The sequence below is a fragment of the Anas platyrhynchos genome, chromosome 4 (genome assembly GCF_047663525.1).
Source record: "Anas platyrhynchos isolate ZD024472 breed Pekin duck chromosome 4, IASCAAS_PekinDuck_T2T, whole genome shotgun sequence".
Taxonomy (NCBI): Eukaryota; Metazoa; Chordata; class Aves; order Anseriformes; family Anatidae; genus Anas; species Anas platyrhynchos.
Window position 1 is genome coordinate 27767338 of NC_092590.1, and position 23085 is coordinate 27790422.

The 23085-nt window shown below is 35.8% G+C and overlaps 1 long non-coding RNA gene across 4 annotated transcripts in view; it reads right to left on the reverse strand.

Moving 5' to 3' along the window:
• Window positions 1–23085, reverse strand: part of LOC106019518 (uncharacterized) — a 51418-nt gene that overhangs the window by 4336 nt on the left and 23997 nt on the right. For 2 of the 4 annotated variants that reach the window (XR_011809009.1, XR_011809006.1), the window contains 2 exons: window positions 16143–16225; window positions 10275–12771 (listed from right to left, as the gene is read on the reverse strand). This is a non-coding gene — a long non-coding RNA (uncharacterized lncRNA). Of the gene's footprint in view, window positions 1–9257; window positions 9510–10274; window positions 12772–16142; window positions 16226–23085 lie in introns of those variants that run through there. The other 2 variants (XR_011809008.1, XR_011809007.1) reach the window with 2 other exon arrangements.

Here is a 23085-nt window from a genome sequence, read left to right on the forward strand (position 1 = left end):
AGCTGCTTTAGTATAAGAAAAAGCATTTGGAGTCAGCTTTTTATAACTAAACACTTTTGTGAATCATTATATGAAATATAGAAAAAGCAATCAAGTCCTCTCTCTCAGTTGTTTGTCTCATAGTTACATGCCAAACACCAGTCACAATACATGTGTGTGTATGTGAACCTACACATAAACATTATGTATTATATACACATACATACACATGCTTACATTGCCGTCTACAACAAAATGAGCAGTAAGTCATTCATATTTGCATCTGTGTATCCATCTGTCTATGATTTAGTTAAAAAATTCACAGTACCAGTGACAGATAAGAGGAATCCTGTGTTGTTTCACACTAACAGTTGTAAAGAATGTAATTCTCATATAGCTGAAGGGTTGATGGCAATAGAAAGGAGGCAGTAAGGAAATTATGTTTCCTTGGCTGACAATTTACACTAACTTAGGAAAACAATATATATACGTATAGTGTATACACACTATACATATAGTGTGTGTATATATATATGTATATATATGTATAGTGTGTGTATATATATATACTTACACTATATGTATAGTGTAAGGTAAAATCAGCCTAAGGTATATTTATCTATCTATATATACACACACATTAAAACCCAAAGGTAATTTTCCCAGTCTTTATCGTTTCAGTTCACTGTGTATTTCAGTTTTACAAACTCAAAAATCCAGTATTGCCTACTTATTTCTTAGCTTACTTCTTTCTCAATAGTCACTGTATACACTCTCCCTGAACAGTGCTTACCATCAAAGAATTCATAGCTACTGTTCATATCATTATCATTACTGACATACTTTCTCAAATACAATAGTATTTGGCATAGGCAAATATACAACAATATTAAGCATACAGTGCTCTTCCATAAGTATAACCACCAGACACTGACTTTGTTTCCACTGCTGAGAAAGGACACTTTGCTGTTGACTTCAGGGGAAGGGTGGGGAAGAAAATTGGTCCTTTGATGGAAAAGGGTTTTGCATAATTGTCTGTAATTTAAAAATTATGTAAATGTTGTACTGTGAGAGATGCCAGATTGACAATTCTGAGAATTTAAGTAGAGAGAAATAGCGTGGGTTTCTCAACATTGCTCCATTATTATGTTGCAAATCATGCCAGGAGGGAGATATGTCTTAAATATACATAACCAACTGCAGAAGAGCCCTTCTAGAACCGTATTGTAAAATTTTAATTCTTCCTCAATCTCCTCCCTCCCAAATAACCAAAACCAGACAAGTTTTTGGCTGAAAATGTTTTGTTCAGGGGCATTTTCATGAAAAGTTGAAATCATAAACTATTTTTCCACAGAAAAAGAGTTTTTATATGAAATTTTCAGCTATCCATATTGACTTCAAGCCTTTTCTCCCTTTAAACATAAAATGAATCTTGCTCCATTTTTTTTTTTTTAATTGGTTGATTTTTCAGCCTTAGTTCCCACTCTGTAACAAAAAGACATCAAAACATTTGCCTACTAATATGATTCTCACACTTCTTTTCAAAACAGCTATTCTGTTAAGCTCTTTTTCATGGCTAGGTAAAATGATGCATAGCATCAAAACATAATTTGTGGCAATCTTCTGTGAAATCTGTAACTGTGAATTTGACAGCTAAAGATTACGGTGGGAGCAGGATTGCAATGAAGGGTCAGATCATACTCCAAACCCACTTAATCCTTGACCTGTGCTGAAACTGATGAAGGTAGCAATTAATCCCAATCATAGAGTTTGGTTTTGTGTGATATACAATCAAAAAGCTATTTAATGAAGTTCGTCTGATAAATTATGCCTAAAGTTAATTGCTGACTGATTAGCCAGTCTTCGTAGCAGGAAAACAATATTAGATTTGGTAAAGGGAATTATTTTATATGTTTTAAATATCTATCCCTCTGGCTGTGGTATGACAGTCTGTGAACATGTCATTCCAAAGATTTATTATTATTATTATTTTTACTGATTTTTTTCTCACTAAAATATCAGGACTTCTTTAACAATTCAGTGAAAATGTTGTTTTTGACATTTTCTATCACTTGCATGTTTCTGTTTTGTTCCAGAGGGCAATAAAAATGAATAACCTGCAGATTTGTGGTTTGTTTCTTTAAAAAAAAAAAAAAAAAAGTGACACTGCAAAACATCCACAATTGGGGGGGTGGGAAAAAAATAAAACAAACAAACAAACAAACAAACAAAAAACACACACACACACACACAAAAATAAACTTTTCAACAAAAGATACAAGAAGCCCAGACAGCTTAGTTTTTCTACTTTATAGTTTGCTAGTAATAAAAGTAATTTTGAAAAGTTACAAAGTGCTACTTAATGCATCAATAATAGAAAAGTACCTTATATAGGTCTACAACATAATTGCTGAAACAGAACAAGAAAGAATTCAAACAAAAACATTTCATGAAATAAGACTGGGAGTTCTGCAATCCCTATGCAGTGCTGCCAAATGACCTGATGCTGCAAAAGGTGCATTTGTTTGCAGTCTTGATCATTTCTCTAGCAGATGTGGGCCTACTATCATAAGATTTAGACCAAATCAGTAGATTTTTAATGGATTTGATCCAGAAGATTTTTCTACCTATGTTTACACTCCCTGTACTCCCTGTATAAACTTATCTATCATAAATTGATTTTAGCTTTTTTTTTTTTTTTTTTCTTCATGTCTGTGGGACTTCTTATTCTCAAATTTCACGTTGTTTTCTGTGCTTACAAAAAAAAAAATATATATATATTTTTGCCCAATGTCACAATTGTTCAGTCTTAACAATTGTCTAACTACATTTTGGGCTGAAGTACTTAGAAAATTTGTTCACATTAAAACTAAGGAAAAAATGGCAATTTTGGTGTTTAAAGAAAATGTCTTAATAGACCGTTCAAAATGACTTTGACAGCATTTCTGTGCTTTACACCTTATATCACCATACTGTCTACTCGGAACCTGAGTTGATCTTAATTTTTGAAATCCCAAAATTGTATTGTCATTTTTCCAATTATTACCAGAAAGGCCAGCTAGGACAGCTATGTTCTTCAAAGATAATGGGGTTGCATGATCCCAAGGACAATTAGCATTTGAAGGAAGAAGGCTAATTAGATCTATTTATGGAAAAAATGCATGATAAATTCTTTAGTAAACCATTGGCCAACATGCTGACAACAGGGGCCACCATATAACCAGAGAATTAATTCTGCCTAAAAATGAATTGAGAAGTAAGCATGGAAAACTGTGACTTTCATCAGAGACTTCAGTTTCTTCTAAGGAGACTGATACCTTAAACAACAGAACTCACATGTAAACAGCCAAAATAGACATTGTTATGAATCCCAAAGAATTGGAATGAATGTGAAACACTATGAACGAAAAAAAAATGGAGGTTGGGGGTGGGGATGACTGTACTGTGCATGTAGAACTATATAGTGTGATCAGGAATTAATTGCCAAAAGACTGCATGTGCCTCCTGAAGGAAGTGGAGCTTAGAATTTGAAAAAAAAAAAAAAATGACCTTTCTTGTCCTGTTTATCTTATTTTTTTTTTAATTATTTTTTTTTTCCCCCTCATTTTCACCATTTATAGTGTCCTGGGGATACATCTTATTCATAGAATTTTATTGCTGATTTTGCTGCTAAGTAGAAAACTGCCTAAAACATCTTGAGATATTAGTGTTATTAACATATTTTGCTGGATCTGTGGAATTCAGAGTAATAATAAATGTGGAAATGTAGACTAAAGTATATTGGTTACGAATCAGTTAAAGAAAATGAGCCAGAAATAACATCTGCACCAGCAAATCTGCACTGCTTAGCATACGGTTTTAATTTAAAAATATTTACTCCTAAATTTTGAGAACTGTGAGAGGTTTTAGATGTGTGCTTCTCATTAAAAAGATGCTGGCAGATAGTGTAGGCCAAATATTGGCTCTGGAGAAAGAAAGGTTTAGAAAAGAATTAATATCAGGCCATACAGAGCCATTGATTCTTATTTATTTATTTATTTATTTATTTATTTATTTTTTTATTTTTTAGGCAGAAGTCTTCACTGAGTCCTAACAGAATTCACGGCAACAATTTTATGTTAAAATTTGAAACTCTCATTTGTCTTTTTTCAGGTAGATATTTAACTATAGTATTAGCTGATACACGGGCATCATATAATAATTTCTTTGAGATAGACCACTTTAATTCTTTTCATAAAGTTTTTACAAAAATCAGTTGTTATATGGTAAAAATACGTATTTGAAGTGCAGCATTAATAATTGGAGATTTTAGCTACTGACACTGGTAAATAAGAATGACTTCATTTTTTGGCTGCTCTCACCCTTTATAAAGGGGATGGATTTCTAGCAGTCCCAAACCTTAGAAACAATACAGTTTGCTCTGAAGGGAAATGGAACAGAGGGGTAAGATGGAGTTGTCCACACCAGTAATATGGGAGAGACACAATGTGCAAATGTGCAACTGCACAACTATTGCATCTGTTAGTCCAAACCCACAAACAGGAGTCTTTACTGTAGGTTACAAGAATTAACTTTGAAAGGGTTTGTATCTTGACAAGAATCCATCTATCTACCTCTTCTTATATAAAACCATTATATATATGCATTATATATGCATATATATTATATGCATATATATTATATGCATATATATATATATATATATATGCATATATATATATATATATATATATATATATATATATATATATGCATATATATATATTATATATGCACCTCTTCTTATATAAAACCATTTGGCTCCCTAAAATTCATACGCACCTTTTCACAGTGGTCTCAGTCACTTCACGACTGTAATGAAAGTCACTCAGGACACTCTTAGGTCTTCCAAGAGATTCCACTGAGCAGCTGAGCTTGAAATATCTCCTATTAGATTTTCTCTGATCTAAATGTCTAGGTTAAAATCACTTCTAATTTAAAGATTCCTTTATAATAACTAACATTTGCATGCTGGGTTGTAGCCTGCCTGAATCCTTATCCTTTTACTTTAAAATGACTTTTTAATTAAAAAGAAAATACAAGAGAAATAAAAACTAATTGACAATGCTATAAAAATATTTTTATGTGATTGGGTAAATTTAAATATTTCTGCAAGTAAACATTCCTAAATTTTTGCTGATTTTCTTCTCTTTTTGTGGTATTTATTCTTCTATAAAGCAGTTTGGATAAAATTATTTTTAATTGTCCAGTGATAAAAGCTGTCCAGCAACAGAAAAGTCCACATCTGCTTCAACAGCAGACATATAAAACCTGTGTGACAAACATGATCATTAAACAATCTGATTTTCTTGTTGGGAGGGTTTAATGCTGTTGGGTATAGTATTAAAATGTAGAATTTGATAGTGCGTCTTAAAATTTTAATGATGTGTTCATGAATATAAAACATGCTTCCACCAGTGACTTTATGACTTCTCCTCTGCATAATTAGTGGTATCTGTTTTATGAGCTTACTGTTGTTGCCTTGATCCCATGAAAATGTGAAACCACTGTAATAATTTACACCATTCCAGAGCTTTAAAGATACAAGCTGGGATTTCTTCTCCTTTTCCCCTTACATATTCCTTGCTTTTAGTACCAAAACAGAACTTTAAGTGGCCTTGGTGAAAGCTGGGCAAAGAAAAAATCAAGGACAATGTTAAATTTTAAGCATTTGTCATAACATTGTATTTGTTGCCTCAGGTTAAATCTGCTTTGTTAATGTCTGTTAGAGGATGAGACAACCTTCCCACTCCAAAGTTGTAAATGTAAGTAAATTAATTTGTAGATAAACTTAAAAAAAAAAAAAAGAGTTAACTGCCATTTCTAATGTGCAAAATAAAGGCAACTAACTTCCACTGAAAAAAATCCATATGATAATGATTCTACGATCACAATGGGCTAACTTCTAAACTACTGTTATTGCCTATTCTGTCCCCATTCTTTCTCCTCTAGAATTCAGAAAGCACTGGACTCACACAGATAAAATGTCACTTGCTTCTTAAGATGGAACAGTGTCTTCTTTAGAAACCTAGACCAAATATTAGGCAAGAAGAACAACAGTGCAGGTTCTGTTGTGCCTGGATCTCTGGTTTCATATTGGTAAATCGGGGATGGCACTGGTTAAAAATGGTGTGTTCTTGTGGCATTTCACAGGCATGACTAATTAATCCTCCTTCGTTCAGAGAAGATAGTGAGGGGATGAGTAATGTTTGCAGACACATATTTCACATGAAGACACATGCTCCTGTAGGTTACTCAAATGCAGAAAAGTTGCTCTTGTCTCTCTTTTATGCAAAGACCAACCACAGCCTGATTCTGAGTTGTCTCCTTTCAGAATTTAAACAATAACAACAACAACAACAAAGAGTTTTGACCACAATGAAACACAGACTACTTCTGATTTCTACTTTCAGCCCAAAATGTGACATGAAGCCATTCCTCCCCCCCCGCCTTCGCCCCCCCCCCCCCCCCCAAAAAAAAAAAAAATTAAAAATTAATGCTAAAAACAGAAAAAACACTTAGTGATGGTTTGGCAATACTTTTGGCTACAGCACTTGAAATAATCTGAATTTTTAACAGCTAGACAGAATCCCTTTGTTGTTAGTCATCTAGGCATAAGACACAGGTAAGAGGCTACGCTCAGTGGAAATTACTCTTTCTGTGAAACAAAAACAAAACAAATAAACCAAAAAATCTGATGTATTTTCATTTTCCAGCAACTGAATTTTCTTCTGCAGAACACTGTTTTGATTGCTTATATCAGTGGGACCTTTTTTTTTTTTTTTTTTTTTTTTATGAGTTATGAATGCAGACACGTCACTGGCACAGGTCCTGGAGGAGTTGCGCTTCCTGTAGCACTTCCTGTTCTCTGGAATTACTCCTTTGGTTAAAATACAATTCATCCAGTGCCTGACAAGAAATGTCATTCAGCCAGAAAACTTGTCCATGAAAAGAGTTTGGGCACAAGGGATATGGGTTACCATGCTTATGAGACAATGCAGAATTATAAGCACATGCAGTCAAAATGATCCATCATGAAAAATCATGAAAAAATCCACAAAATGTGATATTTCACATTTCATTGTGATTTGGGATGAAAATAAATATCAGTATATCAGAATACCTCTCGGGACCAGAATTTCACTGTTCACTCAAATCTAATGAAAACAGGAATCCAGGATCTGCTTATCTCAGCTCTTCCCACTTGATAAACATCAAGCAGTCCTGGCTGAAAGATCTTTCCTTCTTACTGCCTTTCAAAGAGTCTGCCTCAGAAGGCCTTATCTCGCCCTGGTTTTGCTCCTTGAAGCATGGTTTGGTAGGTGGAACTCTGATTTAAATCAGCCCCTTCACTACAGCACTAACCAGATAAAGAGTTAAATTAATCTCAGTATTCGGCTCTCAAAAACAGTTCCAGTTTTGCACTCCCTATATGAATTTTACTGGATTTTCTTCTAAAGAACATTTCTTTGTTGCTTACTTCAGTGGGAGGTTATCTCTTCCCTTTGAAGGTTATATTGTGATTGGCAGAGGGTCAGGAAACTTCAGTCACATTGGCCTGTTACGGAAATACTTTGAAAAATAAATGTGAAAGACAAATGCTAAGTAAAGAGACTCCTTAATCAGCAACAGTTCCATAAGGCTTCAGACCCAGTGAGGTATCCACAAATGTTTTGTTTACACAGTTTATTAATATAGACATTTGGGAACAATGGGAGATTTTCTGTTGACTTTGATAGTCATGCTTAAGATGTATGAGAGGTTCGCTCTCTGTTGGCAGGATGCTCACAAAACAACAGCCTGAAAAACAAATAGACTATATGGCCACTGTCAAGATTGCATGTAGGTTAACAGACTTTTGTTATTAGACAGTGCTGTCTATTCTATTAAGCTTTGTTTCACATTCACTAAACTTGTGCTAAAAGTAGTACTCTGTTACTATATGTCAGTCAACAAGATTAAAACTGTAAAGTTTGAAATATGTTCGTTCTCACAAGGGCTAAGATTTCTAATATTCTTATACATCCTAAAATACAATTTCTAGCTTTCTAAGTTTTATCTAAATATCCTGGAAAAAAAAGTCCAAGACAGGAACTAAAAGATTAACTCAGACATGTTATGTAATCCAAAGTTGATACACTTTTGTTCCTAAGTACTTGGGGAATGGGGTTTGCACTTTCTGATGTACTGTTTCAAATGAATGTATAAGTGGTAATAATATTAGAAGTGTTATTAATGATAACAAATCTGGCTAGGAGCCTATTCTTTCTGTGTAAATCCATTTTACTCTTATTAACAGCAAAATGAGCTGTGTGTAATCAACTGAAAGGGATGCATCCCCTGAATTTAAAGACTGAGCTGTCCTCATTTGATTCAGTTGACCTTAATAGCCTTATTTGCAGGGAGCCCAGTTAGCAGCTGATTGTAACATACTGTACCATATGTGCTGGATCTCAAAGACACAAGTAGGCACTTAAGGATGAAGGGTCAGGCTTAACTGTTTGTTATTTTTATAAAAATGTGTTGTTGTTGTTTTATTTGTTTGTTTGTTTTCTAGACATTTTAAAAGAAAATGGTAGCAAACAGTAGAATAGTGCAGCTTTTATGGGAAATAACAATTTAAGCAGCGGACCATGCATTTCATTTTCAGTAAGTCACAACTTTATGTGGTATTTCATATATTTCAGTATTCTGCCCTGTACACCCACTTTCCCCTGGTACTACCAGGTACATTTAGTCCAATACCATCACAACCAGGAAATCTGCCTTGCTTTTCTTCTCAGGTTCTGCCTGCATGGTATTTTGAGATGTGCATAAACCTGGGACAGAAAGCTAAATCTACACAAAGCAAATGCTTGGTCCCAGATTATGATTTATTTGGCAGCAAAATGAGAAAAAGATGCTCCTATTTTTTCTTGATTTCATCCACTGACTCTCTCAACCTCATCTCCAATTTATTTCCTGCTCAGTTGTGCCAATGTAACTGTTTATATGGCTGTGCTCTAGGTCAGACCAGCAAAGTGGTATAAAACATTACAAAAGACCTAAAAAAATAAAAAAGATCATCAGTAATTTTCCCTTTCATTGACTGTCACATTTTTCTTGTATTTGTTAAATGAACAATAGCTTTGGAAAATTATTCTTTCTGGAAATAATTCCATTTCTTGTAGCTATATTTCCATTTCACACTTGTAGTTAGCAACATAGCTTATTTTTCTCATTGAATTCCACACTTTGGAAATTGTAATTAGATGAATAACACACAGGCAAAATTTCAGCACTAATCCAAAGGTGAAGTCATGGAGTTTTGTTTGCTTTAGCTGTATTTCTAAGTACAGAAGACAAGCAGATGTACTGACCTGCAGCTTCCATTCCGGACAGCTGAGGTCTCTCCCACTGGGTAGGTTGGACAGAGACTGCTGCTTTCCGTTGTCTACCCAAACCTAGCCTCTGGCACCTCTGAGTACTCAGCAACAGGCTTAAGCTTAATCCTACATTTAATAGAGAAACATGCTATAAGGATAGACTTTCCATAAGTGATGGAAGGAATTTCTTTATTCCAAACAAAATTTATAAGGTCCAAAAAGAAAAGTTTAATACCAGGATAGCGATAACTTATTTATGGTTGAAACCACAGTATGCTAATTCTTACTGTGTCCCCTTATCCTTTCATCCTGCTGTCTCAGCAGGTCATTAATGTTCGTAAAGGCACAACAGCTAATCATAGGGGATTGCTGAACTCCATATAGTGCCGCGTTTGCATGACTCTTAGCTTGGATGAGATTTGCTACACACACCTTGAAGGACAAGAGCAAGATATAAAACTTTTCATCCAATATGAATCTGCAAATTTGGTTATATCTGCAGAGAGCTGTTCTAGTAAACTGGACATTTCATCACATACTCAGGACTTTCAGAAGGCAGGGAAACTTTGATTGAGTAAATCAAATATTCTGATAATATGTAGACGTTAATGCAAAGTAAGACTGTGGCTCCAGGCAGGAGTTGTGACACAACATGAAGAGGCCCAAAATGCAGCCCTGGAAGGCCTGACTGGAGCCTGGTCTGCCAGCTGAAGATTTTCTCATTGTCTAAAGGCAAGAGGCATGGGAAGAAGGTAAATAAAACTTTCAGCAGAAGTATGTGATCAAGCACCTTAGAGGATTGCACTGTCTTCTTCAGAAAGTTGAACAGGGCAAAAAGTTACATGAGTTAGACATCCAGTCCTGTACAAAATTGCAGGGATGAATGGGATTTCTATCTCTGTCTTGTATAATTTCTTCATAAATGTTGGATTGTTGCTGGCTCACACACAGGACTCGTGACATGAAAAAAGCAGCAGGATTTGGGTTATGAAAAGGAAATGTCTGAAAAAAAAATGTAGTGGACATATACGTTCTTTGTCTGTGTGATGCTCAACAAATATACGTGGATAAAGAGACCTTGACCCAGCAAGAAGCCTAGACTCATTGTAAACGTTTCCCTTCTCATATTGCTTTATTTTATTTTATTTTTATTAACAGTGTTATGTCCCATGAGGCAAAAAATATGTGGACAAAACTTTGAAGATAATTTAGCTCAAGATTAATCAAGAGATGTTTGGAATCATTTAGAACATTATTGGATGAAACAGCCACATAAAGACAACGATACTTTTTGTATCTTTGTACTTATTGTCTGTTAATAAGGGATTTGACTACTGTCAAGTCATTTGAACTCTGAAACTTGGATACAGAAAACTGCTGAGAACTGCTGACATTGCAAAGAGAAACTGAGGCACAGGGCATGACTGATGCTTTTTATAATGCTTGTATTCCTGCTTTTTCAATTAATTTTATTATTTAGAGGGCATTAATATCAACATTTTCAGTCCTTTTATCAGTATCTGAGAGTCTTTCGCAAATTTAAAACCTTAGTATCTGTAAAACAAAAATGTATTGGAACATCGTCTGGAAGATCTGGGGAGGACTGTGACCACCATTTTCTAGATCTTAATATCTTCCATGGATAAACTTAGCTCCATAGCTGCAAACTCTGGTAGCCATATCTATGGACCAGATAGTCTGCTGGTAGCCATATTTATGGAGTGTAATATTTGCTTGTTTCCCAAGCAGCCTCAATTTGTTTTGATTTACTCAGCTTTATTTTCTCCCTTTTTTAAACAATTAGCAGTTAAGTAATTACCCACAGAATAAACTATTTCAAACAAATTGTTTCAAAGCAGGAGAAAGGGGAAGGACAGGCAATGCTCGCAACTTAGTTACATTATATTCAAGTCAGTTTTAGTTTACAATGCTCTTTAATTGTCACACAAACTGTAGTTTGCAAGGTGGCCAGATTAAAAGCAAAGGTGGCTTTGCAGACCTAAATTCTGCAGCGTCAATAAAAATTAAAAATCTTATTTTAAACCCTATTTATAACCACAGAGAAGGCATCAGTGTCAATATATATTTTAAAAGTTCTGATTCATAACACATGACAAGTGACAATTTCTATTAATACCATAACTTTAGAGTGCATGAATATAAGCTTTCTAATTAGTCTGGTGTGAAGGCATATTTATCTTGTTATGCAACCCATGCAGATCTTTCAATGCCAGGACATTCAGATCTTCTCAATAAACAAGTAGCATGTATTGTCAGAGGCAGTCTTTGAAACCTACACAACAACCTGAGTTCACCCAGTTGTGTGTAAAAGTTTGCATGAGTTTCCTCATTTGTACTTAAGAGAATATATTCAATTCCCTTACAATTTCCAGATGTCTGTTAACATACCACCCAGTCTTTGTCCTGTCACAACCTCCCTGCTTGAAAAACTAGAAGAACTACCTAATGTGTAGGAGAAGGACATTGTAGTTCGTTGCTTGCTCACACTGTGTAGTTTTTGTACTTCTAGTAGTAGACATACATTATAAATAAATATATGCACATATATATATATATATACACATTTTGGGGGGAGTGGTTAACTTTAAGTAAAGCAGGCTGTGCTCTGCTTAATTATGTATATATATATTTACAGCATTGAAATATGTAAGTCAAATCACTGTTATTAGCATTTTAAAATAAATCTTTGTGAATACAGTTCTGAGTAATGATCTGAGCAATTACTGATGAACATAAACCATTGAAATTTTCTATATTTCACAATCCAGCTGGAAAAATATAGTAAGAAATTAATTCATTCTGTTTCTCAGTTTTCTAAGTGATTAACACTCAGAAGATGAATGGTAACCAGACTAGATTTCATATGTTCTTCACGAAATTCAATTTTTTTTTCACTCATCAAAATAGTTTAAGGCAGACTAGTCTGTCATGATTTGTAAGGGAACAGATAGTAAGCTGATTTAAAGAAACGACTGTGCTTAACTCAGCTGTCTTAAAATTATGGGGCAAATTCTCCAGCAGTTATACACATGCTAGTTTTATCAGTTTCTGAGGAAGCATATGGCTCTAAGCAGAACTCTCATATTTTAATTGCTGCCAAACACACACACACACACACGTACATGCACACACACACAATCTTCCTTCCCTTAGTTCAAAGCTAGAATGAAATGGCTCTGAGATTTCAAACATTTTCCTGCTCTGACTCAGGGCAAAAAGTTGGAATCTCATAAATTTTCATCTATATGCATTCCAAACAAAAGCTTGGCTTAATTAAAACATTTTGGTAAGATTTGTTTTGTGTTTTGTTTTGTTCTAATTCCTTTTAGGTGTTGTGATTTGTTGATGTTTCTTCTGTACAAGAGACCTAAAAAGAGACAAAAAAGTGATAGTTGGATATATTGTCCATTTTGATTTGCTTTCACTTCTTTTTGTTTTGAAAGACATAAACTGCAGCTGGTCATTTCTGCGTTTTTTTCATTTAGATGAATTAGCACTTCCTGTTAAAGAAGATCCACTGATAATCTCCCAGTCAGCTGTTACTTCTACTTGGATCAGGTTTAAGATTCAGGCCTGCTAATTCTTTGTGTGGAAGGGATTAAAGTCAATTTCTCTGTTAGTGCTGGGAGCAGAAACATGTTTACAGAGCTGGAAGTCCGTGTGGTGCAGTGACTGCAGCAGGGAACAGTCTGTAGTCTGCATTCTCTTCCTTATTCTGCCACTGGCTGGACGTATAATCCTGAGCATATTGCGTGTTTTTAATGCCTAAAGGTCAGATCTAGATGCTAGGAGTGTTTTGCTGACAAAAGGACTCCTATTGTGCATATAACCTGCACTGGAAAAACTATTCCTTTGCCAGTATAATTTATTCCAGTCCCTCAAAGTTCATGAGTGTGGTTTCCAGGATCCATACCTCTTTCACTGTTCCAAAAAAAAAAAAAGTTACCCAGGCAGAATTTTATGCTGCACATATAATTTAAGTTTCCTCTCCTAAAGCATGACAGGAATGAGAACTTGGAGAAGTGTTTGTGCATGATGTTATCTTTACTGGTGCTTAATTATTATCTTATTTCTCAGCAGCACCAGGGTACAAGTGGCTGATTTTCTAAAGTGACAACCATCACTGCTTAACATTGACAGCAATGAAAGCAGCAGCTGAGCAGCGGTTTATGGAGTCGGGATGCTCAAACATAGCACTGCTGTAATTGAGATCAAGGTACAGCAACTCAGTTGCCTTTGGTCTGCATGGAGCCAAAAACCTGGTAGACCTGGGAAGGAGACTGTTGGAATGTTTTTCTGCTTTTTTTTTTTTTTTTTTTTTTTTTTTTTGTCAAGTTAGGAAGGCCTTCAGATCAGTTACACTGATTTTATGTTGCTTTGCTTATTCTTGTGAGGAAATATAGGCTCAAGCAACAGAATCTGGGTTCTTCCACAGCTCTTATAACACAGCATTTAGACAAGTTTCCAGTAGAGGAATGAGTGTTGTCAACTAGTTAGCACAAGCCATTGGAAAAAATCCCTGAAATCTGCACAGGCAGAATAATTACACACAAATGCATTTGGGAATCCTATGGAAAATGTAGTCCAGTGACCTGGCATGGTTACAGCACAATTTAGCAAGTATGTTAGAACAAATTACTCCTTTTAACCATAAGCCATTCTTTTTCACGCTTTTAATGAAGGCCTGTGCCACACACTAGAATACTTCTCACCTCATTACTACTCATAAAAAGCAATGATCCATTCAAAGGCTCCTCATATCTCCCATATGAGATGTAAAAGAGCCCACTCTTTTTCAGTCTGGCACAAGAGAGGAGAATGACTTCTCTCTCCAGCCTTTGATGTTGATCATTAGGATGTTTACTAGATAAAGAACCACAAAATTTATCTGTATAACTTCACTGCTGTCGTGTGCTAATGTTCTTCCTCCCTGCCCCCGGTTCCCTACTTATACTAAATCTGCTGTTTAGAGAAGTGAAAGGGTTTCAAGATTTCACATAAGCAATTATTTTTCTCTCTCCGTGTGCATGTATATACCTATTTATATATAAAATGTCTATAAAGAAAGGAAAAGAAATGGTGAAGAAAGAGAAATATCCATTGAACTTGAAAAATATAATAAGACAGTAAAATACAAACTATGGGCTGAATAGAAATTAAATGAGACATACTGTCTGATAAGCAAGTTTAAAAATATAATCAGGCTTGAATTTAAGCTAGTTGTTACACAAACACATGCACAAATGCCACAGACATACTGCATGATGTTTTGTGGCAAAGGTGCAAACAAGGGCAAAGGGGCATTTTCTCCAGAAGAATATTCTTATTTATAAGTTGCAAGCCCATAGCTAATGCTTTAGTTTTGCTTTTGCTAGAAATATTCCAACAGATGACTTTATTCTGGGAGCAGTTCTACTCTCTCAGTACATCTCAGCACTTTGAATACTCTGAATACTTTGAAACAGATTCTGCAATGCCTACTCCAGCACCAGTATGGCAAGAGACCCGCTCACAGGCATGGCAAGGAGTCACAAAGGGTCACCCAGCATCTTCTCTGCCAACCTGCTTCCCCCACCCCAGCCCCTGTTGCCTGGCAGCCCAAATGGGTGGACAAAGGTTGGGAGGTAGTTTGGGTGTATCAGGAGGACACAGCTCTGGCGCTGTCAGTGGAGACAACCCAACCTCAAATCCGTCAGCACAATTACTGATTTAATTGCCCTCTAACCAAGCACAGTCAAGGGCACCTGGAGTTCTTTAGTAGTTTTTAATAGGTAAGCATCTTCTGATTTGAACAATGTCCACTGAAGCAAACCAGAACCACATGCTTTAAAATTTCATATAACAAATATGAAATACAGAAATGCCTAAGGGCTGGGCAGGGTGGGACATGTCCTAGCCTAGTGTAGCTATAGAGAGGTATGTTGTTGTAGCTATAGCGAGGTATGTTGTGAGACTTACTAATGCATGGAGAAACAAGAGGGCTCATCTCCACCAGACAGTCAGGGTCTAGGCTGAAAATGAAGACCTGCCATTCTTACTGAGACCTCAGATCCTGCTCCAGCCAGCAGTGTGTGCTGCTTCAAGGGAACACGCACGCTACCCTATAACCACCAAACGTAATACTCTGAATAATAATCTGCCTGCAGGAGAAGTTTCCCTCCCAATCTCAAGCAGTTTATTATGCCAGGAGGCCTGAGTATTTTAAATCCCCTGTATCTTATCCTAGGTAAGTATGGATGTTTTATTATCTGTATAAACGTCTAATCATATTTAAGTTCTGGAAAGCCTATCTTCAAAGTGTTGTAGCGGCATTAACTGATCATCCCTTAAAAGGGGAGGTGGGTAAGTACACTGTTGCCATCTCTCCCTTTTTTAAATATACAAAAAGTAAAGTATGGAGTGCCTCAGTTCTGTGCCCAAAGCCAAACAATGACTGAATATAAAAGCCAGAGTTAAAATAGCAGAGTTCATGATTCATAGCCCTCTATACATGCAATAGGCACAAAGTTCACAATGTATATTGTTCACATTTAACTAGGAAAAGTGAGGGCACTATTATTTTGATTAGTTCCTGCTTATTGACAACTTTATTGCAATTCATTAAAAATATCATTTGGTAATATGACTTCTCGATGTCTTTCACTAGAGGCAGCCCAGACAGACTGTGTTAAATCTGTGATGACCCTTCATAATTTCAGTGAAGGCTGTGTTAAAAGAATACAAATGATGATACGATACCTTTTGAATAAGTATGGCCAGTGTTGCGTTGCTGTCTAGCGCCTCTCACAACAGGGTCTCAGTGAGCTCAGAAACTCTGCAAACTACCATAATAATAAAATAAGCATGGAAAAAGACAGAAAATACACTTAATTTTAGCTTTCTTAACTCTTTCAGTCACCTAATGCAAAATCATAGGTGATGATATCAAGCACCAAGAAACACTTAAGCCATACTGCTTCTAAATTAAATTGGTAATCTCCAGGCACTTATTCGGAAACATGAGCTAGCTTGAAATGCTTTGAATACTTTATTGCTGCATCAAAGTGGCAATACCCTAGGAAGATCAGAACAAAATAATCTTTTACAAGCAAGTGACCTCTGGAATAACAATTATGCAGATTTGCTTTATTTGGAAGCTTAAATCAATGCACACACACCTGGTTAGGAAATAAGCTATCTTGAAAACAGAATCCTGTCAGTAAGTTACTAACAGGGAAGAAGATAGAATTGTATTGGCATCAGACATGTTGACAGTGTTATTCAACTTCTCAGTATTCTCTTAAATGCATAAATTTGACTCTTGTTTATAAATGCTGTTTAGATATAATCCACAACTCCTGTTAGCTTAACCTGTTGATTTTAAAATCTGTCCAAAAACATCAGAGAACAATTTGGTCTGCAATAAATACTTCTTGATAATAAACACAGTCATGATATTTACATCTGCATTTGAAAATCTACACTTATTTCATAATCTGGTGGTGAGAATGACAAAGACACAAACAGCATAAGCTTGAATCGTTTCCAATCACAATCACAATTGTAAATCACTGGTAAATGAAAAAATAAAAATAAAAAATGTTCCAACGTTCCCTTCTGCTTTTACTATCTATTAGACTGTAATAAATAGCTAGATCAGGGTAGGCTGATGAAAAATGTTTAAGAAAAAAGACATCAACAATTTCCTTTCAGCTTTACCATAGCTCAGTAGTATAAGATCCCAAGAATGAGAACTTTCCAAACCTCAAACCTGTTGTTTCAAAAACAGTACATTAAGGTCTCAGCCTCCTTTTTTTTTTTTTTTTTTTTTTTTTTTTCCCAGCTGACATATGTGTATATTATTTTGCAACAAAGAAACCTGTCAGCTGTATTGGACTGTTTATTACTTTGACAACTTGATTTTGACTTTTTCAGCATGATTTGCCAAGATTAGCTTTTATTTACAGGGTTTTATGTTCTAAGATGAGGTGAAAGTAAGAACAGCAAATATATCTTTTTCCCTGACATCTCTAATAATTTTACCTGTTCAAATGTTTGGATACATAGAGCTGCAGTAGAAATGTATGATTAGTATACTCCCCTGTGGATTATGAACAGAAAGCATGTGTTGGGCTTACACACAGGCTGTGATTTACTCACAGTCTCATATAAAGGTATTTGCTCTGCCTCTCCAGTGTCTTTAGTGCCCTTTTCTCATTAAAGAAGACAGATACCAACAGATAATGAAACGAGTCTGTTCTGAAAAATACAGATCTGGCTTTTGAAGCAAACATACTGACCAAAGTACTCAGAGGACAACTTTCAAGAATGTTCTTGCAAAAGGAAAATGTGATGTGATTACAAAGTTTATTTGTGGCCCTCATTATACAAAATGCCACAATGATGGATTTTGTAGTATTGGATAAAAGTATTAGCAGAAATAGTTCTGTAATCTGTTTTCAGGATATGGATTTGAGGTTCCAAGCATGGCATAAAATGATAATTCACTGTATAACCATCAGCATGAACTGTATTTTAACAAAGGCTTCAGAAACTTCAGTTTCCATAAAACAACACAGAGTAAATTCAGGGCTAACAACTGGAAAGCCTGTAGGATAATAGTTTAATTCATCCCATCCTGTAGGAGTGTAGATGGAAGTTTTTTATCATGAAATTAGCTATTTTAAAACATATGTGCCAAAAACATCTTTTGCATCAGATTGCTGTTCATGATAAAGCTACTTGTTTTTACTTAGTACACAGCAAATGGAGATATTAATTTGAACAAAAGCAGCTCTGCCTCAAATGCTCTTTTTTATGAGTTTCACTGAATTCCTGGATTTACTTTAGTCTTATGATTTTTCCAGATTGGTGTAGAACAGAGAGGTTTACAGGAGCAGCATTTGCACGGCAAGAAGCATATCACTGCCTCAGTAGATGGCAGCCTTCTCTCTGAAAGAGGAGCCAGCCTTCAGCCTGCTGCAGGTACCTGAGGCACAACAGAAATAATCAGCAAGCTACACAGCCAGACTACCATGGCTTTTCAGCAAGGGCTGAAACTACCCCTGAGGGTGTGCATGTCCCATGTGAGATGTGCAAGCAGTGTGAGAAACCCCCATCAGCTCCACAAAGATCAGTGGGACTGCTCACAGGACAGCAAGGTAGCCACAAGGATAAGCCCTTACTAGAAGTTATGTTTTGGGGCAAAACATAATCTAATTATGGCTATAAAGCATTCAGTACATGGCTTAGTATAACCTATACACACTGCTTAGGATTCAGGCCTTATTCAGTTATACTGCTCTATTTTCTAAAGAGTGATGCAAATTTAGGAAGATGGCAATTTGCAGCTTCTGATTTGCTGGTTACAAGAGCTAACAACCTTTAAAAAAGGGCTGAATTATTGTGAAAATGTTGGGGCTTACTAACAATCAAAGGAAGTCTTCTACTCATCACTGGCTTACTGAAGATTTAAAATTAGTATATCTTTAAACAAAAATAATCTTAGGAATAAAGTAGATGTGTTAATTATCATTTATTTTCTGCAGGTTTTATTGCACTCTATATGTACCAGTCACAGTTTTTTGTTGTTGTTGGTTTGTTTTTGTTTTGTTTTGAAATCTGAGATACTATAGAGCTAATGCCTTCATGGAGGAGATGTATAAAATAGTTTATGATCATCTGGTTTTAGTAATAAGTGCCATGACAGGTTATATGTAAAGTGAGCACATTTTCAAAATACAAAAGGGGCACTTTTGTGGCAGTATTTTCTAGTCATGAAATACTCAAGTGCTCTGCATTCTGGCTTCTTGCTTTGATCTGCTCTGCCTGGGTCAGAGAAGCTTCACCTGGAGTAGATCAAAGAAAGTCTGAGCAATGCTTCCTCCTGAACCTCCCTCTCCTCCACTTCCCTCTTCTCTATGGTGCTAGAAATCACAAAATGAAGAGAAACAAAGGCATCCCTCTCCACAGGCCAAATCTCCTCCAATCCCCGGTGCAGAATTTTATGTCTTCATCAGACCAGCCCGCCAGGGTGCAAGGCTTACATCACGGGGCTGCCACGCAGCAAGCTGCAATGAGCTTCAGACAGTGAGCGCAAAGGCACACACACACTCCCTGCACCAACAGCTCTGTGGAGCTAGGATTGCTGTGATTAATTTCAGGGAAGCAATTGAGTTCAGAGGGACTACTTGTGGTACATAAAATTAGCCACACTAACTGTTTCTGCTATCAGAGTGAAAGAGTATTATTATTATTATTTTTTTTGTGTGCAAATATACAGTCTATAGGAGCAGAGGGCCAAAAGATGGAGATGAAGGTTGCCATTAATAAAACAATAATAAATAAATAATTAAACACAAAATAAATTCTGGGAATTAAAATGGAAAAAAATGAAATTTTAAGCAATTATAAAGGTTTCGAATACCACAATTGCTTAAAAATCTGGCCCTGTTTTAATGAAATAAATTTTGATATCTGGTCTCTTCCATTATTTTTTTTTTAAAGTATATGTAAAAAAATGTAATGAATAAATTAATCTCACCTTTCCAATGGAATAATGAAACAGGCTAAGTGACTCTAAAGATGCAAATATTCTACTAGAAAATCAAATTAAATATATTTTTTGGAAGAAGGTGGGAATAAAAAAAAATTTCAAACAAAAGATATTGTTTTAATAATTATTGCGAGAAAATTGTCTAGAAAATAATGGATTTGCTAAAAAAAATCTCCTTTCTAGAAAACAAATTGGTAAAAAGAACCATTTTGACATATCTCTGTGTTTGCTATTACAAACACCAAATAAAATTGAGGCTTACTAAAATGAGAGAAAAAGAGTAATACTATTAGGGTGCTTCTGATCTATGAAAAAAAAAAAAAAAAAAAGTAAAGTAGAAATTTCTATAAAATGGCTTTGAAACGGCTTTGCTACAGTCAGTTATCTGATAGCTTGGCTGCTGTTGATACATACCAGGTATGTATTGCTGACATTTCCTCGGCTTCCAGGATGCATCAGTGTGATGTGACAATGCGGGGCAGCTGCAGCTGCTGGGCCAGCAGTGAAGCAGTTAACTACGAGAGAGGGGACTGCCTGCAGCAGTAGGAACTGTCAGAAGGTTTGCCCCAGTTTTAGCGAGGGGAGTGGCAAGAAATAGCCTTTGCTTTAGCTCAGCTGGTGGGAAAGATGAGCTTTCTTTATATCAGTAAGTAACTATATTTCAGGGCATCATTCAAAAAACATCCTGCAACGCTTATGTGCAAAGAATTTATAAGTAATGGTTAATACATATAAATCACAGAGAACAGTGACTTAAAGGTGTTTTTGTCTTGCTTATACATTAAATTTCAAACTTCAGAATGTATATACATTTTAAAAACCCTTCAAAATTATGAATTCAAGCCACAGGACCAAACTTTGCTCTGGTCTGTACCAGTGGATCCTAGGAAGCTCAATTGTAGTCAACACCAGAATTTGGTACATCCTACTTCAGGAGACATTTGGTCTAAATAGATGTTGTGAGATTAATTATCATTAACCTTGTAGCTTTAAAATGACAGTTAGGAACACAGAAATTGCAAGTATAGATATGAAGTTGCATGTTCCAGAGTGATACAAAAGACACTTGCAAATGTTTCATTTATAAAAACGTTTTGGACATCTGTGGCCTAGAAGGCATTGACTCATTTCGAAATCAGCAGACCACTCAGGTTGTTCCTGGGCTGCTATTGCTAATTTTTGCAGCACATCCACTTTTCCTGAAATGTTTATTCTGGCTTCTCCTTTTCTGCAAGAAATGGAGGATACAGGGCTCTTCACATGCCTGATCTGAAAAATGTTCAAAAGCAAATTCTACTTTAACTGAAGTTTATCTAAAAGATGACTGAAAGCAGCGGGGACAATAACTGTTAGGGAACTCAGGCTGACTTCCTCTGTAGAAATCCCTAGGTCTTGCTAGTTCAATAGTAACATTTTTTTTCTATAAAATGAGATTTGTTAATTTTCTCTAGAAGTAATTTCAAAGGACATAAACTGCTATACTTCTTAGAATAAATTTAATAAATAGTATTTTGACATCTGTGGAAAACATATCACTGACAAGAAATTTCATTTCCATGTAAGAAATAATATTTATACCAAGGTAAGAATGGATTACTTAGACTCTGAGTGAGAACTTAGTGAGACCAAGACAAAGGATGTCATAATTATCACTCAAAAATATTTCCACAACAATCATTTTGTTACAAATATCTTTTTCAATTTCCTATCATGAAATGCAAAGTACTACTGCATTTACTTCTTACACTTAAAGAATGATTTCAGCTGTTCTAATGATATCATTTAAAGTCCTCAGGAAGATCTTGCTTATCCCCAGTGTTAATATATGTTACCTACATATGATAAACAGATAGCAGATGTCTGAACACTCCCCAGTTGGATATGCAGACCTAATAATATATAATATAATAGACTTAATATACCTTACCTATTTGCATTTGCTTCAAATGTACAAAAATACAATACAATGTTCAAAATACCTAATTGGAAATTGTGGGATAACTTATGGTTTTACCATCAGTTCTACCTCAGAAATGTAAAAATCTGTAAATTTCTGATATAGAAACCCTGTGCTTATCGCAGCTAACAACAAACACATAAAATACATAAACATTACAGAGAACAAGGATCAAATCCAGAATACCCCCCTGTTGGACTTCATCAGTTTTGCAATTCTAGGTCTCCAGCAGCCCATGCTCACCTAGAGATTATCAGGCCATTCTCCAAACAAAGGACAGATGGGGACTTGAACATTCTCAAGGCTGGGGTGGACAGCAGTCCAGCTCTTCCTCTCAGCAAGTGCCTTAACTAATCAGCTGCAGCTTACAAAATGTTTGGGTACCTTTTCTGATCTGTCCTTAGGAGAAATTGGTGATTCTGTTTTCCAAACTTCACTGGTTGTCAAACAAAGACCTGAAGTAAAGGTCCAGTAGCTCAAACACTTCTTGGAAAAACCCATGTATAGTCATGGTATAACCATGAGCTCTTTCCTTGGTGTATGTCAGAGGACATTTGTGCTGCTTTAAGGAGTTGCAGGGTCCTGAAAACAAACTCATGGAGTCTGCTTTATTTTTTTTCTTTTTTTTTCCAAGAAGGAAAAAACAATAATCATTTTTGTAATTTCTCTTGACTGGTGACTGATATGTCATCAGGCAATAAAAGTGTTGCTTTCATATTTTCTTGTGGTGCAGTAATCAGTGTAGTTCAATGGAACCTCCAAAATTCAGATCTCTAGATTCATGTAGTTGGAGTTTGCAAAGCTTTGGCTGGTGCTGAGTTTCACTTTGGGCTTCAGGTTTTGTCCACTGGTTGATGGAAAGTAGGCAAACAAGGGCTTGCATCATTTCCAGTCTCAGCTACTCATGAGTGCAGAGGCTACCTTTGATTCCTGATGTGGGTCTACTGCTGCCATTGTGTATTATACAATAAACTGTTTACATAGCAGCCTTTTGTTACAGGTTTTAAATCTTCTCAGGCTGCCAGTTTGAGGCTGAGGCTGCCAGCTGGCAGACAGAGAGGTGCTTGTGCTCCAACTGTTGGAGGTAATTAACAGCCCGAACTGTCAGAAGGTGACAGCAGGCAGAAAGTTCCTGCCCTGGGGTCACAGCTGGATTCCGGCAACTTGCTCCTTGATTTACCAGTGAAACT